This window comes from Odontesthes bonariensis, chromosome 24 (assembly GCF_027942865.1).
Source record: "Odontesthes bonariensis isolate fOdoBon6 chromosome 24, fOdoBon6.hap1, whole genome shotgun sequence".
NCBI classification, from domain to species: domain Eukaryota; kingdom Metazoa; phylum Chordata; class Actinopteri; order Atheriniformes; family Atherinopsidae; genus Odontesthes; species Odontesthes bonariensis.
In genome coordinates, this window is record NC_134529.1 from 3,967,851 (window position 1) to 3,980,851 (window position 13,001).

General features: G+C 39.0%; 1 protein-coding gene across 7 annotated transcripts in view; it reads left to right on the forward strand.

Annotated features, from left to right (window-relative positions):
* The first annotated feature begins 1,326 nt into the window (after positions 1–1,326).
* The window catches only part of myt1la (myelin transcription factor 1-like, a), a 111,402-nt gene continuing 99,727 nt past the window's right edge, over positions 1,327–13,001 (forward strand). For 5 of the 7 annotated variants that reach the window (XM_075459169.1, XM_075459174.1, XM_075459173.1 and 2 more), the window contains exon 1: positions 1,553–1,724. The gene's annotated coding sequence lies outside the window, so the exon portion shown is untranslated. Of the gene's footprint in view, positions 1,408–1,552; positions 1,725–13,001 lie in introns of those variants that run through there. The other 2 variants (XM_075459170.1, XM_075459171.1) reach the window with 2 other exon arrangements.

Genomic DNA, 13,001 nt, shown 5'->3' on the forward strand with positions numbered 1-13,001 from the left:
GTGCATCTGTGGGTCTGAACAAACGGCTTATTGGACGATTGCAGGATTTTTTGGGCTTAACAACAGATGGTGTAATCAGTCGCTTTACTTACTTAAGGAGCGCTTCTACACCCCAGATACTGAATCATAATAGAGAAGAGTTCACCTGTGTTACCTGCCGACGCTGCGGGTCGTGTCATCAGCTCAGCTGTTGCCAGGATACAACCACAACACATTTGCATTCATGGCAATTTGTGGAGATTCTAACCACGTCTTTCTCTCTGCTGCACTTCCAGCTTCCCAACACTTTGTCCACTGAGCTTCTTTTTCCCTTAATGCAGGATATCTTTTAATTTATCTGGACTGTTGCTTGTTTTTAGATTCATTTAAATGATTTTATTTGTTTCTCTTTATATTATTTTATGTATTTTTAATGCTTCTTACACTCCCTGCTGCAATGCTTTTATTTTATCTGAAGCACTTTGAATTGTTTTGTACATGAAATGTTCTATACAAATAAATTTGATTTGATTTCCCTTAATATTCTGTACTGAGCCAATCATTTTTTCACTTCAGTTCATTTTGATTTATAAAGCGCCAAATACAACAAATGTCATCTCAAGGCACTTAAATAATAAAGTCCAATTCAAGCCAATTAGAATTCAATTAATTGTAATCATAATAACAATTACAGATTATATATGTTCAAGAATACAGCAGAAAACTGATCACGTTTGTTTGGCAAATGCATAAAAGATAGTCTGAAGTATCTAATATAAATCGTTGTTGTATTTTTTTTTGGAAAGTCTCACCCATGGCATAAGAAAGCCCTTTATTATCGTGTCTTAATTATTATACAATAAACCTCTTTCTGCCACAGGATCGATAATGAAATATCCAAATGGATGCAGCTCGTCTTCATGGCTTTATAATTCAGTGCGGGGAACCTTTTAGTTTGACTGTTTGAACACGTAATAACTGTAAAACATTAATGTTTTATTATCAATATGCAACATATTTATAGACAAACGGAGGGTGCTGCAATCAGAGCTGCTATTAATAAGCCACACAGAGCTGAACAAAAAGAGCTTCTCTGACATATTTCAGCGCCTATGGAGAGACTGTTGTGTGTGTGTGTGTGTGTGTGTGTTGTCTTCTTCTTCTACCCTGCAAGACGCACACGCAGCACGCGCACACGCACGCGCAGCACACGCATAGTCTACACGCTTTAAATTAATTCAGAAAAAGGAGAGAAAGATAGGTGGGGTGGGGGGGGGATGATGAATGCGTTGCCATCCTTGGGAGCCTGCATGCGCGCCCCCCAGCGCGCCGCCTCTCCGCCGGGCGCGTCGCCGGCTCTGCGTGCGCGTCCTCGCCAAAAGAAAGAAAAAGAGGAGAAGGAAGAGCAGGATGGAGAGAACGGGAGAGGTAAAGCAACCGTCTTCTTCTTGGTTTGCTGCTGCACCATCCTCATCATCATCCCCGTCTTCTCCCTGCTGTCTGTCTCCCGTCTCCCCCTCCCTCCCTCCCATCCTCCTCCCATCCTCCTCCCCTCCCTCCCTCCCTCCCTCCTCCTCTCCGCCAGTGAAGGCATGGCCAGTTATCACAGCGACAAAAGAGAGAGAGAGTGGCAGAGAGACCTTGAAAGGCACTGAGGGGAGAGAAGGAGGCTGCAGACTTTCAGAGCAGAGAGGAAGAGGAGAGGAGGAATCAGAGGTAGAGGAGTCTCCATCTTCGCCATTTCAGTATGTTTTCTGTCCGTCTCGTGTTTTTCTGAAACGTTGCCAGGCTGCTGCTCCTTCCACAGACTCGTTCAGCTGGTGGTCACGCTGGTGTGCTTTTCAGAGCTGGTGACAGTCCTCTGTTAGACTCCGATGCTTTCCCCGGACTGTGACAGTGCGTCTGTATGCGCCTTTTACGCGCACATCGTCTGCTGCGGGGTGTCTGTTGTTTTAAAGCTCAGTTTTAGTGGTTGTCTCCTCTAACATGTTCGTGTTTTCGTCGTTTTGTGCAGCGGCGTCTCTGCCTTCACCTCAGTGTGCCTTTGTTGAGTTCTTCCTTCACTGTTATGTCTTGTATTTAGTCTCATTCACACGCTTTTTTTCTTTGCATTCTTCTGATATTCTTGCAGCAAGCTTTTGCTCAGACTGCAGTGACCTTATTGCACCTTTGGATATGTTTCTTATCATGTTTAATCGTTGCTTTGAAGTGTCAGTGACACCTGGTGCCCTGTAACATCCCTGTAATATTTACCTAATGTTTCTGCTGGGTGCCATGAAGCCTGCATTGTTCTGAAACCTCAGTAGACTTGGCTATGATATGATTATTCAGGCTGAGACCACAGAGTGCAATATTTGATGTTCCTACAGGGTTTTGGGTAATATTGCTGTAATAGTTCCACGCTGACTTTCAGTCCAGGCAGTTCTGACCATTTTATTGACTTTATGCCCTTTATTGTCATCAGGAGGTTCATCACCTCTACTTAAAGAGCTGGTGTGACCGGCGCTGTTTGCCTGTTTGTGGGTGAAACACAAATCGGCTAATTTCACGTGCGGATCCGGATCATGTTTTGTTGAAATTGATCTAGAATTGCTTTACTTTGTGCTCCTCTATGCTCTCACCTCTATAAACTCCATAAATATCCTTGAGTTATTTCGTTAAAAGCCTTTGACTAATGAAAAATAACTTTGGAAATATAGCTTTAAGGTTCAACTGCACTTTAGCCAAAGAATACTTCAACCCTTAAAACTTAACTGGGTCCCTATATGTTCTCTATAAGAGGTGCACTTTAACTTAGGTGGCATCTAACCCTCTAAGACTGAAGGATTCATTAATAAAAAAATACTCTAAAAGCTGTTAAGTGTCTGAAAACATCCATCTGAGACTTTAGACCGACTCTAATGAAAAAGCAAGAGAAATGGCCACATGCACCTTAATCTATTGTATATTTCTCAGCTTCTGATGCATACTGAGACATAGAAATGACAGATTGAACCTTTAGCTTTTGAGTAAACAATAGTTTAAGATAAAATCTTGCATTGCATGTCTTGAAAACTATGCCAGCGTGCAAAATGTGTCATCGGGCTTGAAAGAGAGGAGCACACAAACGTAGATCTGGTCTGAGAGAAACGTGCTCGCATGTGTTGTAATGGGCTCGTTTTAAGAGTTTCAAGGCAAGGCAAGTTTATTTGTAAGGCACATTTCAACTACAGGGCGATTCAAAGTGCTTTACAGATACATTAAAACAGTAGAAATAAAAAGCATGATTTAAATTTTAAACAAAAAAGAAAGAAATAAGAACAATAGATAAAATTAGTAGTTAAAATGTGATTAAGTTTTGAGCTTTATTCAAATGCAGCTGAATTTATCAGTAATAAAGTGGAAAAAACCTAAATCTAAAACTACCTGATACAGAAGCTTTGAGTCTGGATGTGAACCGGGGGAAATGTGGAGGCAAAATGAATGAGGGTGTGCACCTGCACAGCGACGGCTGTTCACAGATTAAAGTGTGTTCGGTGCATCGTGTCCTCCTGCTCTGAGGGAGGATCGTGTGGTCGTGACACCTTTCAGGCGGCTCCATCCCGGATAAAACAACTAAAACAACGTGTTTGCAGTCCAAATATTTCAGAACTTAACACCAAGGCAGCAACAGTTGGAGGTGAATCCGTCTCTCTGGAACTCAGACCCTGTCCTCAGGTGGACCCGGGCTCCAGGACCGCAGAGGAGGCGCTGTCTGGAGCATTCAGGGTCAGAGCTGACACTCGGGCTCAGACTTCTCGGTGTAGGCCTGCCTGTCCCGATGAGCTTCTGAATTAATGATTGAAACTTTGCTGGAGGATTTCTTTGAACTTTCTGCGGTTCTCCTTTAGCTTCAGGAAAGGCAGGCGAGGATAGAAGGAAATATTGTTTCATTTGGGGCATAATTTCAGCAAACTCCTGCTTTTTGTTTGTGTTTCTTCTTTTCTTGGCTTTATTTTTTTCTATGTTATCAACGTGTGAAGACCGGAAGAAATATTACACTGGAAAAAATCTAAATCCTACCAAGTATATTTGTCTCATTGAGTATCTCATTACACTCGATATAAGACACAACTGCCTAACAAGTACCATTTCAGCCAGATATAGGGACTTATTTTAATACAATACATCTGGAATATCTTGTTAAGTGAAAAAGTCTTGAAAACATCTTGTTTTGAGTCATATTTCATATGAAACAAGCTTTTTTTTTTCATTTGAAGAGGTTTTTAAGCTAATTTCAAGATCACTTTTATCTCAAAAGTCCTAAATATCACATTTTATTTCAAGAAATCTTGACAAGCCGATTTTCACTAGTTCCATTGGCAGATTTTTTTGCTTATTTCAAGCAAAAACATCTCGTATTTGTTTTTTTTTTACTTATTTTTGGAGGGGCATTTTTTCCAGTGCATGATCAGACTTTAGATGCGATGTTTGATCGATCATTTTAACGGAATAAAAACTACCTATGCTTGTGTTAGACGAGGTGAAACAAACTCCCTAAAAAAACTTAATGTCAGTGCTGACATGCAGAACGAGTGGCAACCCGTCCAGTTATGTTTGTGTTGCCTGTGGTTCTGTTGAACCTGCTTTTGCGGCTCTGCATGAACCGCGGTCGATTGCTCTCCTGCCCATTTTGCTGTGTAAACAAAGCGAGCAGGAGAACTGGGCTGAGAGGTGATGAAAGTAAAAGCTTTCATATCCTGTCCACAGTCAGAGACAGGAACACCACAGCCGGGCGATAATAATAAACCTCTCTCATCTCCAAGGCCTCACACCACTTCTGTGTGTGACAAATGATATTAAACACAGATTCAGCTCGCACTTGACCAGCCTTAGCTTGCTAGTCACAGATGGAATTGTCCATTCACACCTGTGGGTCTCTTCCAATTGAAGCTCAGTCACAGAATGAAACCAGACGAGGTGAAGTTCTCAGGGCTGAACGAGCTGCAACGTTCAGTAAAATGTAGTTTCTCTGAAGCCTGCACTGGAAACAATCTAAATCTTAACAAGTATATTTGTCCCATTGAGTATCTCATTACACTTAATATAAGACACAATTCTCTAACAAGTACCATTTCAGCCAGATATAGGGACTTGTTAGAAGACAATACATCTGGAATATCTTGTTAAGTGAAAAAGTCTTGAAAACAAATTGTTTTGAGTCATATTTCACATGAAACAAGCTTTTATTTTACATTTGAAGAGGTTTTTAAGCTAATTTCAAGATCACTTTTAACTCAAAAGTCCTAAATATCACATTTTATTTCAAGAAATCTTGACAAACCGATTTTCACTAGTTCCATTGGCAGATGTTTTTGCTTATTTCAAGCAAAAACGTCTTTTATTTGTTGTTTTTGTTTACTTATTTTTGGAGGGGCATTTTTTCCAGTGTATTTCTCTGGCAGATTTGATGTAGGAGCTGTTTTCACACTGGAAAAAATCAAAGTCTTACCAAGTATATTTGTCTCATTTCTAGTCCAAATATCTCATTACACTTAATATAAGACACAACTGCCTAACAAGTACTATTTCAGCCAGATATAGGGACTTGTTAGAAGACAATACATCTGGAATATCTTGTTAAATGAAAAAGTCTTGAAAACAAATTGTTTTGAGTCATATTTCACATGAAACAAGCTTTTTTTGAGATTTGAAGAGGTTTTTAAGCTAATTTCAAGATCACTTTTATCTCAAAAGTCCTAAATATCACATCTTATTTCAAGAAATCTTGACAAGCCGATTTTCACTAGTTCCATTGGCAGATTTTTTTGCTTATTTCAAGCAAAAACATCTTGTATTTGTTGTTTTTCTTACTTATTTTTGGAGGGGCATTTTTTCCAGTGTGGAAGCCAATCTGACTGTCATTCAGAGCTCTGATGCTCCTGATCTTTCTCAGTCAGTACAGCAGCAAAGTCATGAGATTATTCGACTAGTTTAATGTATGAAAATGAGATGCAAACATGCAAGTTATGAACAGCATTTACATACATATGTGTGTGGGCGTGTGTTTGTAATGAAGCTGCTATGTTTTGCACTGTGGACCAATCTGGCTGTTCTACATTCTGATGATGAAACATTGTCACACACGCGTGTCAATCAGATTTCTTTTGGTTGTGACAACAGCAGCAACTCAGACTGTCTTTGGATCTTATTTTTGTCTGGAAACGGATCCGTGTGAAACTTCTTAATCGCTCTTAGAGAGCAGAGCTAATTGCTTCCGATCTCTTTGTTTGTTCAACCTGCAGCCTCGACATTAGGAGGACATTTAATTCAGTCTCTGCATGAATAGATCCTGAAACCAAAACAAAATAATGCACGTAACAATGGACAATACATCACCATGACAGCTCATTGTACGAAGGTGAAGCCAGAATATCTTGGAAGTTGATACCGCTGCACTGTGAGTGCTCATCCTTTACACTTCAACTTGCACGGTTGCCACTTGCTTAACTGTCATGCACACTATTTATTACAGTATATTATTAGATGATGGGCAGGGTGAATACTCAATTCTGATTAGCTACAAGATGTCCATTAGTGTCTGACATCTGTTCGTTTAACTGCTGCTTCTGCATTGCAGAACCCGTGTTTTTCCATGTTGTCTGGCTTATCTGCAGTGTTAAAACAGTCTATTATCAGCCTAAAAGCTGTCCCAAAGCTAATAATAAAAAAGGTTTGTGCACGTTTCGGTATCTTTATGCAAAGGGAACTTGTTTTATCAGGAGCTTCCGACTCTTTCTCGGCTTTTTTTTCAGCGATCCGGCAACTAATTGGTTTGATTTGGCCAGTTTGTTTCGAGCGCCTTGAGATGACATTTGCTGCGATTTGGTGATATATAAATAAAGCTGAACTGAATCTAATTCCCTCAGAGGAAAGTTCTCCCTCGTTCTGAAATAATTACAGACTCTTTGGAGTTGTGAAGTGTGCAAAGCTAATAAAGAAGTAAGAAACAGATGACTGGAAAGGATCATCACATGTCTGGTTTAATGAATTGGACAAGCTTCAATCATTGCAATCAGGTTGTTCCAGACTCATTGATATAGGAAATAAATTAGATTAAAAAAAATCAAATGTGAGTGAAGGCATGTCGTGCTATGTGACATTTAACAAGCTTGGGACAGGAGCGCCGTCTCAGGAGAAATGTCCTCCATGACCTGTGCAAGCTTTGGTCTAGTTTGATTAAAACGTTGGTCTGTAGTGTGTAAAATCTGCTGTTTAACAAGCCAGTGTTGTGCCAAAATCTGGTTCCTTGCTAAATCCAAGTCTATTCACTACAGTAGGGACTTTATGGAATGGCAGTGATTGTTTTATACTGTCAAACTTCAGGGGTTACTCGAAAAATCCAGTTAAAGCTTGTGAAAAACCAGAAAAATTTAAAAAAAAAAACATATAAGAATGTTAATTAATGGTTTAACCGTGTAAAAGTGCAATAATCTCTTTAAGGATTTGTGAGACAGTGTTGAGGCCAGAACTGTCCTCCAAAATTAAGTAAAAAAACAACAAATACAAGACGTTTTTGCTTGAAATAAGAATGTGTAATGAGATACTCAATGAGAAAAATATAATTGGTAAGATTTAGATTTATTCCAGTGTTGCAGATGCTTTAACACTGGAAAAAATCAAAGTCTTACCAAGTATATTTGTCTCATTGAGTATCTCATTACACTTAATATCAGACACAACTGCCTAACAAGTACCATTTCAGCCAGATATAGGGACTTGTTTGAAGACAATACATCTGGAATATCTTGTTAAATGAAAAAGTCTTGAAAACAAATTGTTTTGAGTCACATATCACATGAAACAAGCTTTTTTTTTTACATTTGAAGAGGTTTTTAAGCTAATTTCAAGATTACTTTTATCTCAAAAGTTCTAAATATCACATCTTATTTCAAGAAATCTTGACAAGCCGATTTTCACTAGTTCCATTGGCAGATTTTTTGCTTATTTCAAGCAAAAACGTCTTGTATTTGTTGTTTTTTTACTTATTTTTGGAGGGGCATTTTTTCCAGTGAACACATTTAATTTATCTTTTTTTGGCCTGTTTTTCCACATCGGTAGCTGTTTTCAGTGCTTGGATTGTGTCCGTCTCTGTGGAGCAGTCAATAGCGAAGCCTCTGGCTGGTAAGACCAGTGATTGGGCAAATTCACCCGTCACGGCGTGAAGATTTCTGCAGGCTGAAAGGGGCCGACGACAGCTTTAACATCAGGCTGGTGTGGAGGGCAAACTTCGGATTTTAACATCGGAACAGACAGTGTTCCTCCATGATGTCATGCTGTTGAGACACACAACAGCGAGCCGGTCCTGACCTGCGTCTGTCTGTCTGTACTTTATTAAATCTGAGCTGCTTCCAAGACGGCCATCAATCTGATTATCACTTTCTGATCAATGGAGGCCAGCGGTGCTCAGACACGCATTTCAGAAGGCATCATACGCAGCCTATTGTGGAGCTCTGAATGACTCATAGTGTGGAAACCACACAGAACGCCACACAAGATAATGAATCACAAATTTTAGTGAGTCATCATTGGTGGATCCTGTTCTTTATGCTGTGTGTGAGAAAGAGGAACCATTCATGCTAATTACAGACTGTCAGCTGGTTTCTGTGGAATCCAGTCTGGAGCTGCACTGGACAAAAATGCCCCTCCAAAAATAAGCAAAAAAACAACAAATAAAAGACGTTTTTGCTTGAAATAAGCAAAAAAATCTGCCAATGGAACTAGTGAAAATCGGCTTGTCAAGATTTCTTGAAATAAAATGTGATATTTAGGACTTTTGAGATAAAAGTGATCTTGAAATTAGATTAAAAATCTCTTCAAATGTTAAAAAATAAGCTTGTTTCATGTGAAATATGACTAAAAACAATTTGTTTTCAAGACTTTTTCACCTAACAAGATATTCCAGATGTATTGTCTTCAAACAAGTCCCTATATCTGGCTGAAATAGTGCTTGTTAGGCAGTTGTGTCTTATATTAAGTGTAATGAGATATTTTGACTAGAAATGAGACAAATATACTTGGTAAGACTTTGAATTTTTTTCCAGTGTGGGAGTCCTGTTTAATTTGCTCCATCTGATGTGACTTCTGACCTCCAACATCCACACAGTCACTTGTAAACTTGTTGAGCTAAATTCAGTCACTGAGTAAAAACACACAAAATCCATTAATTTTCTATCTCTGCTTCATCCAATGCAGGGTCACGGGAAGGCTGGAGCCTATCCCAGCTGCCATGGGGCGAAAGGCCTATTTAGAATCACCAATCACACTGGAAAAAATCTAAATCTTACCAAGTATATTTGTCTCATTGAGTATCTCATTACACTTAATATAAGACACAACTGCCTAACAAGCACCATTTCAGCCAGATATAGGGACTTGTTTTAATACAATACATCTGGAATATCTTGTTAAATGAAAAAGTCTTGAAAACAAATTGTTTTGAGTCACATTTCATATGAAACAAGCTTTTTTTTTCATTTGAAGAGGTTTGTAAGCTAATTTCAAGATCACTTTTAACTCAAAAGTCCTAAATATCACATCTTATTTCAAGAAATCTTGACAAGCCGATTTTCACTAGTTCCATTGGCAGATTTATTTGCTTATTTCAAGCAAAAACGTCTTGTTTTTGTTGTTTTTTTACTTATTTTTGGAGGGGCATTTTTTTCCAGTGTAACCTAACATGCATGTTTTTGGACGGTGGGGGGGGGGAGAACATATAAACTCCATGCAGAAGAGCTCCTGCTGCAGTCCTGACCACCACATCAGCATGCAGCCACTCACAAAATCCGCTGTTAAATATCTTATTTCAGGTCTGTCAGCCATGAAAAGGTAGAAATGATTTGCATAATCATAAATGATTTGGCTGCATGTTTTCTTTTTCCACACTAATTCAGGCAGGAAGAATGATTGCGGATGGCTGAAGACAGTCTCGACCTGCTTTCTGAGCTCGTTACAGATCGTTAAAGCTTCACACACTGACCACATCCACTCCTCATCCTGTCAGTCACTCCTCTCAGGAGTGAGTGATGGTGTGATGATGGGGGGCAACTGGACGGATTGATTAAATCTTGGTATTGTGAACTGGTGTTTCAAACAGTAATTAACTTGACTTTAAACCCCTTATGTTCTTTAGAGCAGACGTCTTTCTGTTGTTAGAGGGAGTGCAGTAAACTGACTTGATGTGAGTCAGATGGAGCGTCAGAAAGTGTCACGACAGAATCATTCACACTGGAAAAAATCAAAATCTTACCAAGTATATTTTTCTCGTTGAGTATCTCATTACACTTAATATAAGACACAACTGCCTAACAAGTACCATTTCAGCCAGATATAGGGACTTGTTTTAATACAATACATCTGGAATATCTTGTTAAGTGAAAAAGTCTTGAAAACAAATTGTTTTGAGTCATATTTCATATGAAACAAGCTTTTTTTTTTACATTTGAAGAGGTTTTTAAGCTAATTTCAAGATCACTTTTAACTCAAAAGTCCCAAATATCACATTTTATTTCAAGAAATCTTGACAAGCCGATTTTCACTAGTTCCATTGGCAGATTTATTTGCTTATTTCAAGCAAAACGTTTTATTTGTTGTTTTTTTTACTTATTTTTGGAGGGGCATTTTTTCCAGTGCCGCTGTAAAAGTTTGGATGCTGGAAGCTTGATTATGTAGAAGCTCTGCAGTCATAACTGCTGTCTGATCCTTTTTGTATTCTGCTGTTTTAACCCTCTCTAACATTCAGTTCTCAGGGATTTAATTCAGTTCATGGCAGCAATGTATGGACCTACCAGGAAAAAAACAGAAAAACGTCCACATCTTTTCTCAGCTTCCCACCCTGCACTGGAAAAAATCAAAGTCTTACCAAGTATATTTGTCTCATTTCTAGTCAAAATATCTCATTACACTTAATATAAGACACAATTGCCTAACAAGCACCATTTCAGCCAGATATAGGGACTTGTTTGAAGACAATACATCTGGAATATCTTGTTAAAGGGGAACTCCGAGGCATTTGAAGCGTGTTTCCATTGCTAGAGGTTGTCAAATAATGATAGTAGGACACAGACAGGTGCAAATCTGCGCTCCCTGTGTGGAGATCGCTCTGTCCGCACAGCATGTCATGCGAGGCTAATACGTGGTGGCTAAGGGGCAAGCGCTAACCCTTCCACGTAAAACAACAACTTGCACACTGCAGAAACGTCACACCACTTTATAAACCATCCGACAATAAAGTCACAAGCCTTACCATCAAAACCATATCCATGGTTCTCACATTACTGGCATGGGGACGTTACAAAACAACTTTATAAACAGCATGTAACTCACCGGCTGGTTGTAGGCTCGCGCATGTGAAAGCCCAAAAGAGTCGATGGAGAATAATCCCATATACAAAACAATTATCTTCTCTAGAAAAACTGCGTTCAAATGTTTAAAACATTACAACAATACATGCCCAGTAATATTCTTGTAATGTTTTAAATACTTGAACGTAGTTTTTCTAGAGAATATAATTGTTTTGTATATGGGATTATCGTCCATCGACTCATTTGGGCTTTCACATGCGCGAGCCTACAACCAGCCGGTGAGTTATATGCTGTTTATAAAGTTGTTTTGTAACGTCCCCATGCCAGTAATGTGAGAACCATGCATATGGTTTTGATGGTAAGGCTTGTGACTTTATTGTCGGATGGGTTATAAAGTGGTGTGACGTTTCTGCAGTGTGCAAGTTGTTGTTTTACGTGGAAGGGTTAGCGCTTGCCCCTTAGCCACCACGTATTAGCCTCTCATGACATGCTGTGCGGACAGAGCGATCTCCACACAGGGAGCGCAGATACGCACCTCTCTGTGTCCTACTATCATTATTTGACAACCTCTAGCAATGGAAACACGCTTCAAATGCCCCGGAGTTCCCCTTTAAATGAAAAAGTCTTGAAAACAAATTGTTTTGAGTCGGATATCATATGAAACAAGCTTTTTTTTTTCATTTGAACAGGTTTTTAAGCTAATTTCAATATCACTTTTATCTCAAAAGTCCTAAATAAAACAGGATTGGCATGTTAAATTGAGTTTTTAGGTTGTTTAGATGCCAAGGTAGCTGAAATTCTGTTCTTTTATGGCGCCCGTTTTGAAATTCCAAAATGGCCGCCATACAGGTGTCTGTTCAAGTGGCAACATTGGTTTTTGGAATCCCCAAGGTCTGCAGATTCCAAAAACGTATAGGTCAACAAATCCCCCAAAAATTCCCACTAAAGTACATTTTTGTACACAGTGAACCTAACTAAAATATCACATCTTAAGCTTTTTTTTACATTTGAAGAGGTTTTTAAGCTAATTTCAAGATCACTTTTATCTCAAAAGTCCTAAATATCACGTCTTATTTCAAGAAATCTGGACAAGCCGATTTTCACTAGTTCTACTGGCAGATTTTTTTTGCTTATTTCAAGCAAAAACGTCTTGTATTTGTTGTTTTTTTAACTTATTTTTGGAGGGGCATTTTTTCGAGTGTGCCTGTCACAGTTAAGCCCATCCTCTCAAAAAGTTGCTTTAGATCCTTAAAGCTACATCTAGAACAGCTGCCCCTTCTTCTAAAAACACAATAAAAGCATAAAAGACCTCCTTTGACAAGCCATAAACTACAACTTTTGAAATATTTTCAATATTCATTACACGAAAAAGTCATTCTCCCTCTGTGTGTGCTGTAATCCGAGCTGCTTTGTTCTGTTCGGCAGCAACCCGTTAGCGCTGCTTTGGTGTGACACCCAGAGCTTGTCTAAGGTTGCATACTGCACCTTTAAAAAGTACTTAGTTGTTGTACGTATGAGCTGTCATACGCTGATTTGAATCCAGATAGAAACTCAGTTTACTGTGCTGATGTGTAGATGGAAAAATCAGAGATTTTCAGTGGTTATTTGAGCCTGTTTGCTGTCTGATTGGGGGCCACCAGTCACTGCATGTCCTGCAAGAACAAGTCAATGTTATTATGATATTTGTTTTTAGGTTTGTTA